This window comes from Oncorhynchus tshawytscha, linkage group LG24 (assembly GCF_018296145.1).
Source record: "Oncorhynchus tshawytscha isolate Ot180627B linkage group LG24, Otsh_v2.0, whole genome shotgun sequence".
Lineage (NCBI taxonomy): Eukaryota > Metazoa > Chordata > Actinopteri > Salmoniformes > Salmonidae > Oncorhynchus > Oncorhynchus tshawytscha.
Window position 1 is genome coordinate 21665907 of NC_056452.1, and position 11643 is coordinate 21677549.

Sequence of the window (11643 nt, forward strand, 5' to 3'; positions counted from 1 at the left end):
TTTATAATAAACTACCATCTGACCTACCAACTGGGTTTATAATAAACTACCACCTGACCTACCAACTGGGTTTACAATAAACTACCACCTGGTTTATTCACTTCAACGTAATATACTTCCTTTACGCCCATCAGACCATTATTACTGGGCTTAATAATGACAGACAGACAACACATAACAACTGGATCAGTACATGGTGGTCCTCTGTAGCCCCATTGGTAGAGCATGGCACTTGCAACACCAGGATTGTGGGTTCAATTCCCGCTGGGGTCACCCATAAGTTAAAAAGTGTGTTGCTTTGGGTAGAAGCATCTGAGAAATGGCATATATTGTTATTGCAAGATCATTTATCAATCATCAATAACAAGATGGGACAGATACAGGACACGTAACAACTGAATTTGTACCCAATCAACCTTCCCTCACCTCCCAACACACAGCAGATACTGACCAACTGAGGTGTGACTGGGCTACAGTGTCTCTGAGAGGCCGGGTGGTGTGTTTGTGTCGGGGTGCGGTTTAGTGAGTGACCCTGCTGTAAAAGGCAGGATATGTTCCCCTGCCACAGGCCCAGCCCTGTTTTACAGCCTGTGCTATAGACATTACATGTACGACTGACTGTACCTGCTCTGATGAGTGTTTTATATCAACAATGTCTGTAAAATAATCCAAAACTGAATATTACGTGTTATCATGTGTTTCTATAGCGATAGAGCTGTTCATGATGCCATTGGCTAAGAGAATTTGAGTTAATTTACTGTCATTGGCCCTCCCTCTCCGTGCATCCTGTTGCTTCACCTCATTGGTTGATTGTCCCGCCCGTTGTCCAGGTGATCAACCCCAGCCAGGCAGGTGTGTGTGTGTGTGTGTGTGTGTGTGTGTGTGTGTGTGTGGGTGTGGGTGGGTGTGGGTGTGGGTGTGGGGTGTGTGTGTGTGTGTGTGTGTGTGAGTGCGGGCGATGTGGAGAAGGTTGAGGGGGTGAGTATGAAGTCATTCAGAGCGTGTAAGACTGTATGTGTCTTAAATGGCACCCTTTTCCTCTAAAAGTGCATGACTTTAGACCAGAGGCCTATGATCTACGTGGCTCTGGTCAAAAGTAGTGCACAGGCTGCCATTTGAGACACGGGCTAACTGTAGGAACAAAGCAGATAGAAATTCACTGTCCAGAACGGGCAGAACTCTCCATTGTTTCTGATCTGCTCATTGTATTTGTATCTGCTGTCAGTGAACTCCCCCAGGTCATCCAAGCAATATTGCCAGCCAATCACATGGTTGCATGGGAATCAGACTGTGAGCGGGACATAAATCATTAAAGAAAAAGTAGTAAATAAACGGAAAAATGTAACTAATTATTTCCCTCTCTCCAACTCTTTATCTTTCCATATATCTCTATTTCTCTCTGTTCCTCTCCCTGTAGTCTACCCCTTCTCTCCCTCTAGTCTACCCCCTCTCCCCTGTAGTCTACCCCTTCTCTCCCTGTAGTCTACCCCCTCTCTCCCTGTAGTCTACCCCCTCTCTCCCTCTAGTCTACCCCTTCTCTCCCTGTAGTCTACCCCTCTCTCCCTCTAGTCTACCCCCTCTCTTCTCCCTCTAGTCTATCCCTTCTCTTCTCTCCCTCTAGTCTATCCCTCTCCCTCTAGTCTACCCCTTCTCTCCTCCCTGTAGTCTACCCCTTCTCTCCCTCTAGTCTACCCCCTCTCTCCCTCTAGTCTACCCCTTCTCTTCTCTCCCTCTAGTCTAACCCTTCTCTTCTCTCCCTCTAGTCTATCCCCTCTCCCTCTAGTCTACCCCTTCTCTTCTCTCCCTCTAGTCTACCCCTCTCTTCCTCTCTCCCTCTAGTCTAACCCTTCTCTTCTCTCCCTCTAGTCTACCCCCTCTCTTCCTCTCTCCCTCTAGTCTACCCCTTCTCTTCTCTCCCTCTAGTCTACCCCTCTCTTCCTCTCTCCCTCTAGTCTACCCCTCTCTTCCTCTCTCCCTCTAGTCTACCCCTCTCTTCCTCTCTCCCTCTAGTCTACCCCTCTCTTCCTCTCTTCCGTCTCCTCTATGCTCTATATCTGAAGTAAAGAAGAAGCATTGAGCTGTGGTATTGTTCATAAAACTGTTTGTTTAGCCTTTTAATTTTATACATTTTCTACCGTATTTTACTTTTATTTTTATTGTTGCAGTTCTTTGAAGAACATAAAGCGGACATTTATTATGAAAAATAGTTTTGAAGATCTAACGAGTCAATAAAATATTACCCAAGTGAAGTTACCCTGATTTCTATTCTAAAATATTAAAATAAGTGCAGTTATTTTTATACATTTCCTGCAAAACACTCATTTCTTTATCTCTCCCTCTAACCCATTCTCTCTCTTTCTCTCCTCCCCGTTCTCACTCAATCACTACCTTACCTGCCTCTCTCTCTCCCATCTCCATCTCTCGTTTCTTCTCTCCCTCTTTTTCTCCCCCTTATGGTGAAGGTTGACAGTGCAGTTTTGCTTTCATCACTGTGGACCCTTTAATTTCTCTCTCTCCATATCTCTATCTACCCCTCTCTCTCTATCTACCTCTCTTTCTCTCTCTCTACCTCTTTATCTCACTCCCTCCCCCACTTTCTCTCTCTCTACCTCTCTCTCGCTCCCTCCCTCCCCCTCTCTTTCTTTCTCTCTCTATGTACCTCTCTTTCTCTTTCTACCTCTTTCTCTCACTCCCTGCCCCTCTTTCTCTCTTTACCTCTTTCTCTCGCTCCCTCCCCCTCTCTATCTACCGCTTTCTTTCTCTCTCTCTATGTACCTCTCTCTACCTCTTTCTTACTTCCCTCTTTCTCTCTCTCTTTATCTTCTCTTTCTCTACTTCTTTCTCTCACTCCCTCACTTTCTTTCTCTCTCTATCAACCTCTTTCTCTCTCTATCTACCTCTCTTTCTCTCTATGTACCTCTCTTTCTCTCTCTCTACCTCTCTCTTTCTCTCTCTCTACCTCTTTCTCTCACTCCCTCTCTATCTACCTCTAATTCTCTCGCTCCCTCTCTTTCTCTCCCTCATCCATTACCTTATGAAAGGTTTGTAAATGTGTTATTATATAAGGACCAAATGATCTGGGGTCCTTGACCACAACATACACACACAGCCCTCCAGCCCTGGAACAATACGGGTGCATGGAGAGTGGGGAAGAGAGTAGGATGATATAGAAGGATGTAGGGAGAAGAGAATGGAGGAGGAGACAGTGTGTGCATGCATGTAGGAGAGTAGTGTTATGGAAAGTAAACTTATGTAAATGTAATATATATTCTTTTTTTTTATAAGAAATTTGGAGGGGGAAAAAATCTAAAAAGCTGTTTTAGCTTTGTCATTATGGAGTATAGTGTGTAGAAGGATTTGTATTTTTTTTTTTTAAATGTATCTATTTTAGAATAACATGCTGACCACACCGCTTAGAATTAGGCTGTAATGTAACAAAATGTGTAAAAAGTCCAGGGGAATGCAGTGTACAGTATATTCAGACTTCAGGGCCTCTTGTCGGCTTTTAATGTGGCTCGTGGTCCATGGTTTTGACACATCAGACTAAACTAAACACACACATGCAAACACAGACTGAACACACTCACTGGTCCCCTACCTCCTACCCTCAACACCTTACACCCTACCCCCCAGCTCCAACACCGTAAGCAGCTTGTACAATGGAGTGAGTGATGGGATCGGTATCCTTGGTATCCCAGCCTATCAGAGAGCAAGGTTACTGTTTTGCAGTAATAGTTCATCTGTATCCATATTGATTTTGATTTATTCAATACTTGTAGAGCTTTGCAAGATCCTCAGAGTTAGGGGAGGGGGCAGAGGGTAGGGTTTAGGGGAAGGGGACTGAGGGTAGGGGAAGGGGTCAGAGGGTAGCGGAAGGGGTCAGAGGGTAGGGTTAGGGGACAGAGGGTAGGGTTTAGGGGACAGAGTGTAGGGTTTATGGGGCAGAGGGTAAAGTTTAGGGGGCAGAGTGTAGGGTTTAGGGGGCAGAGGGTAGGTTTTAGGGGTCAGAGGGCAGGGTTTAGGGGTCAGAGGGTAGGGATTAGCAGACTGGTTCCCAAACCTTTTTGGCCCGCGACCCCATTTTTATATCTGAAAATGATATGACAGTCAATTGCAAATTAGTCTGACTTAATCTATTTATCTCACCACCAGTAATGAGATGGCTGTGCTTAATGCATGTCGCGTCGGAGCTTCTCAAAGTCAGGGGTCGTGATCGACAGTGCGCACCTCATCTCTCCTGTCACATCCAACTTCGATCGATATTTGTTTTTAATGCAGACGAGAGAGCTGAATCAGCGTGCCGTGTGTTTTAATGCTCGGAGGGAGACGGCACAGTATTCCCTTTGAGTCAGGAACCAAAACTCCTCCATAGTGATCCGTGAATGCATTGTCTGCAGCATTCGGTCACATGAGAGCTTGATCAGCTGTTCGATTTCTCGATTCTCTAAAACGATGTTGGAGGCACCTTATGGAAGAGAAATTAACATTACATTCTATGACAACAGTTCTGGTGGACATTCCTGCAGTCAGCAGGCCAATTGCACGCTCCCTCAAAACTTGAGACATCTGTGGCATTGTGTTGTGTGACAACACTGCACATTTTAGAGAGGCCTTTTATTGTCCCCAGCATAAGGTGCACCTGTGTAATGATCATGCTGTTTAATCAGCTTCTCGAAATGCCACACCTGTCAGATGGATGGATTATCTTGGCAAAATAGAAATGCTCGCTAAAAGGAATATAATCAAATTTGTGCACAAAATGTGAGGGGGAAAAAAGTTGTGTGTATAGAAAATGTCTGGGATCTTTTATTTCAGCACATGAAACATTATATATATATATATAAACACATATATAAATATATACAGTACCAGTCAAAAATTTGGACACGCCTAGTCTTTCAAGGGTTTTTCTTTATTTTTACTATTTTCTACATTGTAGAATAATAGTGAAGACATCAAAACTATGAAATAACACATATGGAATCATGTAGTAACCAAAAAGGTGTTAAACAAATCAAAATATATTTTATATGTTTGAAGAATCTAAGTAGACACACTTTGACAGCTTTGTACACTCTTGGCATTCTCTCAACAAAACCTCTGTAGAACTTTGCGGTTGAGGGAGGAGCAGTTGCCATACCAAGCGGTGATGCAGCCAGTCAAGATGCTCTCAATGGTGCAGCTGTAGAACTTTTTGAGTCATGCCAAATCTGTTCAGCCTCCTGAAACTGTCACACTCTCTTCACAATTGTGTGGGTGTTTGTGGACCACGTTAAGTCCTTAGTGATGTGGACACAAAGGAACTTGAAGCTCTCGACCCGCTCCACTACAGCCCCCTCGATGTGGATGGGGGCTTGCTTGCCCGCCTGTTTCCTGTAGTCCACGATCAGCTCCTTGGTCTTACTGACGTTGAGGGAGAAGTTGTTGTCCGGGCACCCCACTGCCAGGTCTCTACCTACTCCCTGTAGGCTGTCACTGCCGTCTGTGATCAGACTTACCACCGCTGTGTCGTCAGAAAATTTGATGGTGTTGGAGTCGTACGTGGCCATGCAATCGTGGGTGAACATGGAGTACAGAAGGGGACTAAGCACACACCCATGAGGGCCCCCCATGTTGAGGGCCCATCCACACCAGCTGAGGGCGGCCCGTCAGGAAGTCCAGGATCCAGTAGCAGATCAGCCATGATCAGAGCATTGTCTTCTTCAAATTGGCTTGTTTGTGAATGTCTTCAAACAATTTCACCACCATCTACTAGACACAATAAATTAATGAAAAGGTTTGGTTCAATACTCCAGGACTGCATGTGGTGGTAAATCCCCAATATTAGCTTAACACTAAACATATAAAACATGTAAAACCCTGTTAAAACCATGTATTAGAAACACCACCTTCTACTATGTTGTTTTGCATTGCATGAAACAAATGTTTGCTTTAATGTTTAAACTTCAAAGAAAGAAACCTGTCAATTATTTAAGAGGCACTGTTGGTTTGAATTCTTTGTTGTACAGTCTACTTAATTAGTTTGACCTATTGCGTTGATATGTGAAAATAGTGGCCTGATTTGGTTTAGCCAATTAAAAGTCTTGTTAAGTTTTGGGTTTTCGTGTGAACTTTGGTTTTATTTACTGGTGTGGGGCACTTTTAGGGACACTTTGGACACTGCTGGAGACGTGAAGAGAAACAGAGACGTACACTGTTGAGTTTAAACTTTTACATCTGATGGTCCCTCCCGAGTGGTACAGCAGTCTAAGGCACTGCATCACAGTGCTAGAGGCATCACTACAAACCCAGGTTCGATCTTGAGCTGTATCACAACCCAGCCACGATCTGGAGTCCCATTGAGTGGCGCACAATTGTCTGGGTTAGAGGAGGGTTTGGCTGGGGGGGGCTTTACTTGGCTCATCGTGCTCTAGTGACTCCTTGTGGTGGGCTGGGCGCCTGCAGGTCGACCTCGGTCGTCAGTTGGACGGTGTTTCCTCCAACACATTGGTGTGGATGACTTCCAGGTTAAGCTGGCAGCGTGTTAAGAAGCGCGGTTTGGCGGGTCATGTTTTGGAGGACGCATGACTCAACCTTCGCCTCCCGAGCCCATTGGGAGCGAAGGTTTGGCGGTTCACATTTCCCCTGTCTTCTCAATATAAAGTTCAAGATAAATGTTTTTAAGAGATATATAAAGTTATAATGTTTGTGTTTGTTGTTGTTTGCAAACCCGGGTCAAATGCAACTCCAAAGTATTTGAGGTGCTTCGAGTTTTGGAGATTAATTTAGCCTAATTTAGCCTAGAAAGTTGAAATGTTAGGTATAGTGTGTACTGGCAGCACAGAGAGAAGCCAAAACTAACCCTCACCCACACACGTACTTGATTCATTTCTTGTGTTATCAGAAACATTCTGTCCTTCAGCACATCCAAATTGTTCAAGGACAAAGACCAATCACCCAACCCTTCTGTGTGTGTGTGCCTGAGAGAGAGTGAGAGAGAGAGAGAGAGAGAGAGAGAGAGAGAGAGAGAGAGAGAGAGAGAGAGAGAGAGAGAGAGAGAGAGAGAGAGAGAGAGAGAGAGAGAGAGAGAGAGAGAGAGAGAGAGAGAGAGAGAGAGAGAGAGCGAGTTACACAGCTGCACGCAGCCGGTTTATCATGAGGACGGAAAATGCTGGTAGATATGCCTCATACACACACAGTGTATCAAACACACACACACTCCAAAGATATTATTTCAAGGTTGCAGGTGCAAGGCAGGTCCATGAGTCCACCTGAATGTGGAAAAACACTCTGATGCCCAGTCCCAAATCAACCCCCAGTCCCTAGGCCTAGCTACTACCACTTACCACCTACCAGGGCAGCGGGGTAGCCTAGCGATTAGAGCGTTAGTCCAGTACCAAAAGGTCGCTAGTTTGAATCCCCGAGCCGACAAGGTGACAATTCTGCCGGTGTGCCCTTGAGCAAGGAACTAGACCCTAAATTGCTCCAGGGTCGGCGTTGATACTGCCTGTGACCCCACTCAGAAATGAAAAAAAACACACATTTCAAAATCACACGTGTATTAATAGGACAAATATAAGCACCCACCAAATTATACTGAACAAACATATAAACGCAACATGTAAAGTGTTTATTTCACGAGCTGAAATAAAAAGATCCCAGAAATGTTCCATATGCAAACAGTTTGTTTCTCACAAATGATGTACACAAATGTATGTACATCCCTGTTCGTGAGTGGCAGGGTAGCCTAGTGGTTAGAGCGTTGGGCCAGTAACCGGAAGGTTGCAAGTTCAAATCCCCGAGCTGACAAGGTACAAATCTGTCGTTCTGCCCCTGAACAGGCAGTTAACCCACTGTTCCTAGAATTTGTTCTTAACTGACTTGCCTAGTTAAATAAAGGTAAAATTAAAATTTCTCCTTTGGCAAGATAGTACATCCACCTGACTGGTGTGGCATATCGAGAAGCTGATTAAACAGCATGAATATTACACAGGTGCACCTTGTGCTGGGGACAATAAAAGGCTACTTTAAAATGTGCTGTTTTGTCACACAACACAATGCCACAGATGTCTCAAATTGAGGGAGCATGCAATTGGCATGCTGCCTGCAGGAATGTCCACCAGAGCTGTTGCCAGAGAATGTAATGTTCATTTCTCTACCATAACCCGCCTTCTACATAATTTTAGAGAATTTGGCAGTACGACCAACTGGCCTCACAACCACAGACCACATGTAACCACGTGTAACCACGCCAGCCCAGGGCCTCCACATCCGGCTTCTTCACCTGCGGGATCGTTTGAGACCAGCCACTCGGACAGCTGTTGAAACAGTGGGTTTGCACAACTGAAGAATTTCTGCACAAAGCGTCAGGAACCGTCTCAGGGAAGCTCATCTGCGTGCTCGTCGTCCTCACCAGGGTCTTTACCAGACTGCAGTTTGGCGCCGTAAACTACTTCAGTGGGCAAATGCTCACTTGGCACGCTGGAGAAATGTGCTCTTCACGGATTAGTCCCAGTTTCAACTGTACCGGTCAGACGGCAGACAGCGTGTATGGTGTGGTATGGTCGAGCGCTTTTCTGATGTCAACGTTGTGAACAGAGTGCCCCATGGTGGTGGTGGGGTTATGGTATGGGCAGGGATAAGCTACAGACAACGAACACAATTGCATTTTATCTACTGCAATTTGAATGCACAGAGATATCGTGACGAGATCCTTAGGGCCATTGTCGTGCCATTCATCTGCCGCATCACCTCATGTTTCAGCACGATAATGCACAGCCCCATGATGCAAGGATCTGTACACAATTCCTCCCTAACTTTTTTAAAAACATTTTTTTTAATTTATTGAACCTTTATTTAATTAGGCAAGTCAGTTAAGAACAAATTCCTACTTACAATGACGGCCTACCAAAATGCAACAGGCCTCCTGCGGGGACGGGGGCTGGGATTAATTTTTTTTTTTAAAACAATATAAAATATAAAATATAGCAAAACACACATCACGACAAGAAACAACACTAAATAAAGAGAGACATAAGACAACAACATAGCAAGGAAGCAACACATGACAACACAGCATGGTAGCAACACAACATAACAACAACATGGTAGCAAGACAACATGGTAGTAGCACAAAACATGGTACAAACATTATTAGGCACAGACAAAGGCACAAAAGGCAAGAAGGTAGAGACAACAATACATCACACAAAGAAGTCACAACTGTCAGTAAGTGTGTCCATGACTGAGTCTTTGAATGAAGAGATTGAGACAAAACTGTCCAGTTTGAGTGTTAGTTGCAGATCGTTCCAGTCACTAGCTGCAGCGAACTGAAAAGAGGAGCGACCCAGGGATGTGTGTGCTTTGGGGACCTTAAACAGAATGTGACTGGCAGAACGGGTGTTGTATGTGGAGGATGAGGGCTGCAGTAGATATCTCAGATAGGGGGGAGTGAAGCCTAAGAGGGTTTTATAAATAACCTCAGTGGGTCTTGTGACGGGTATACATGATGATGATGTGTCCTATAAGGAGCTTTGGTGGCAAATCTGATGGCCGAATGGTAAAGAACATCTTGCTGCTCAAGAGCACCCTTACCTGCCGATCTATAAAGTATGTCTCCGTAATCTAGCATGGGAAGGAAGGTCATCTGAATCAGGGTTAGTTTAGCAGCTGGGGTGAAAGAGGAGTGATTACGATAGAGGAAACCAAGTCTAGATTTAACTTTAGCCTGCAGCTTTGATATGTGCTGAGAGAAGGACAGTGTACCGTCTAGCCATTCTCCTAAATACTTGTATGAGGTGACTACCTCAAGCTCTAAACCCTCAGAGGTAGTAATCACACCTGTGGGGAGAGGGGCATTCTCCTTACCAAACCACATGACCTGTGTTTTGGAGGTGTTCAGAACAAGGTTAAGGGTAGCGAAAGCTTGTTGGACACTAAGAAAGCTTTGTTGTAGAGCATTTAACACAAAATCCGGGGAGGGGCCAGTTGAGTATAAGACTGTATAATTTGCATATAAATGGATGAGAGGGCTTCCTACTGCCTGAGCTATGTTGTTGATGTAAATTGAGAAGAACGTGGGGCCTAGGATTAAGCCTTGAGGTACTCCCTTGGTGACAGGCAGTGGCTGAGACAGCAGATGTTCTGACTTTATACACTGCACTCTTTGAGAGAGGTAGTTAGCAAACCAGGTCAAAGACCCTCAGAGACACCAATACTCCTTTGCCGGCCCACAAGAATGGAATAGTCTACCGTATCAAAAGCTTTGGCCAAGTCAATAAAAATAGCAGCACAACATTGCTTAGAATCAAGGGCAATGGTGACATTCATTGAGGACCTTTAAGGTTGCAGTGACACATCCATAACCTGAGCGGAAACCAGATTGCATACCCGAGAGAACACTATAGACATCAAGAAAGCCAGTCAGTTGATAATTGACAAGTTTTTCCAACACTTTTGATAAACAGGGCAAAATAGAAATATACCTATAACAGTTAGGATCAGCTTGATCTCCCCCTTTAAATAAAGGATGCACTGTTGCTGCCTTCCAAGCGATGGGAACCTCCCCAGAGAGGAGAGACAGGTTATAAGGTCAGAGACAGGCTTGGTGATGATAGGGGCTGCAACATTAAAGAAGAAAGGGTCTATACCATCTGACCCAGATGTTTTTTTTAGGTCAAGTTTAAGGAGCTCCTTTTGCAACTTGGGATCAGTGACTGCCTGCAGGGACAAACTTCGTAGCAGGGCAGGGGAAAAAGAGGGAGAAGCATTGGGGATAGTCGCATTAGAAGGGGTGGGAGATGAGGAAATGTTAGACGGGCAAGGAGGCATGGCTTAGTCAAATAGGAATTCTGACTTAATGAAGTGGTGATTAAAGAGCTCAGCCATGTGCTTCTTGTCAGTAATAACCACATCATCAACATTAAGGGACATGGGCAGCTGTGAAGAGGGTTTATTCTCCAGGTCTTTAACTGTTTTACAGAACTTCTTGGGGTTAGACCAACAGAGAGAGAACTGCTCCTTAAAGGAACTAACTTTGGCCTTCCGGACAGCCTGAGTGCACTTATATATTATTTGCCAGAACGACAGCCGGTCAGCCTGAGTATGCATGTGCCGAGCCTTTCGCCAAATGCAATTTTTGAGGTGGAATAACTCTGCAAGATCACGGTCGAACCAGGGGTTGAACCTGTTTTTAATTCTCATTTTCTTTATGGGGGTGTGTTTGTTAACAATACCACTGAAAATAAAAATAAAAAAAAGGTCCAAGCGTCTTCGACAGAGTGGATCAAGCTGAATCTATACCATTTACAGAGGCCAGTTCATGAAGGAAGGCTTGCTAATTCAAGTTTTTTACCAAGTGTCTATGACAAATCAGCACAGGTCGTTTCACTGAGCAGCCATTATGAACACAGGCTGTAAAACAGTGATTACACTAAGGTCAATACAGAAAACACCAGACTGATACCTAGCAGGATTATTTGTGAGGATAACATTGAGGAGAGTAGCCTTCTCTGGGTGTTTGGAGTCATACCTTGTGGGACTGGTAATAATCTGAGATAGATTTAGAGAGTCCCATGGCTTTAGGACTTGGTCAGGTGGTTTAAGAATATCCCAGTTCAGGTCACCTAGCAGGACAGATTCAGATTTAGTGTAAGGGGCCAGGAG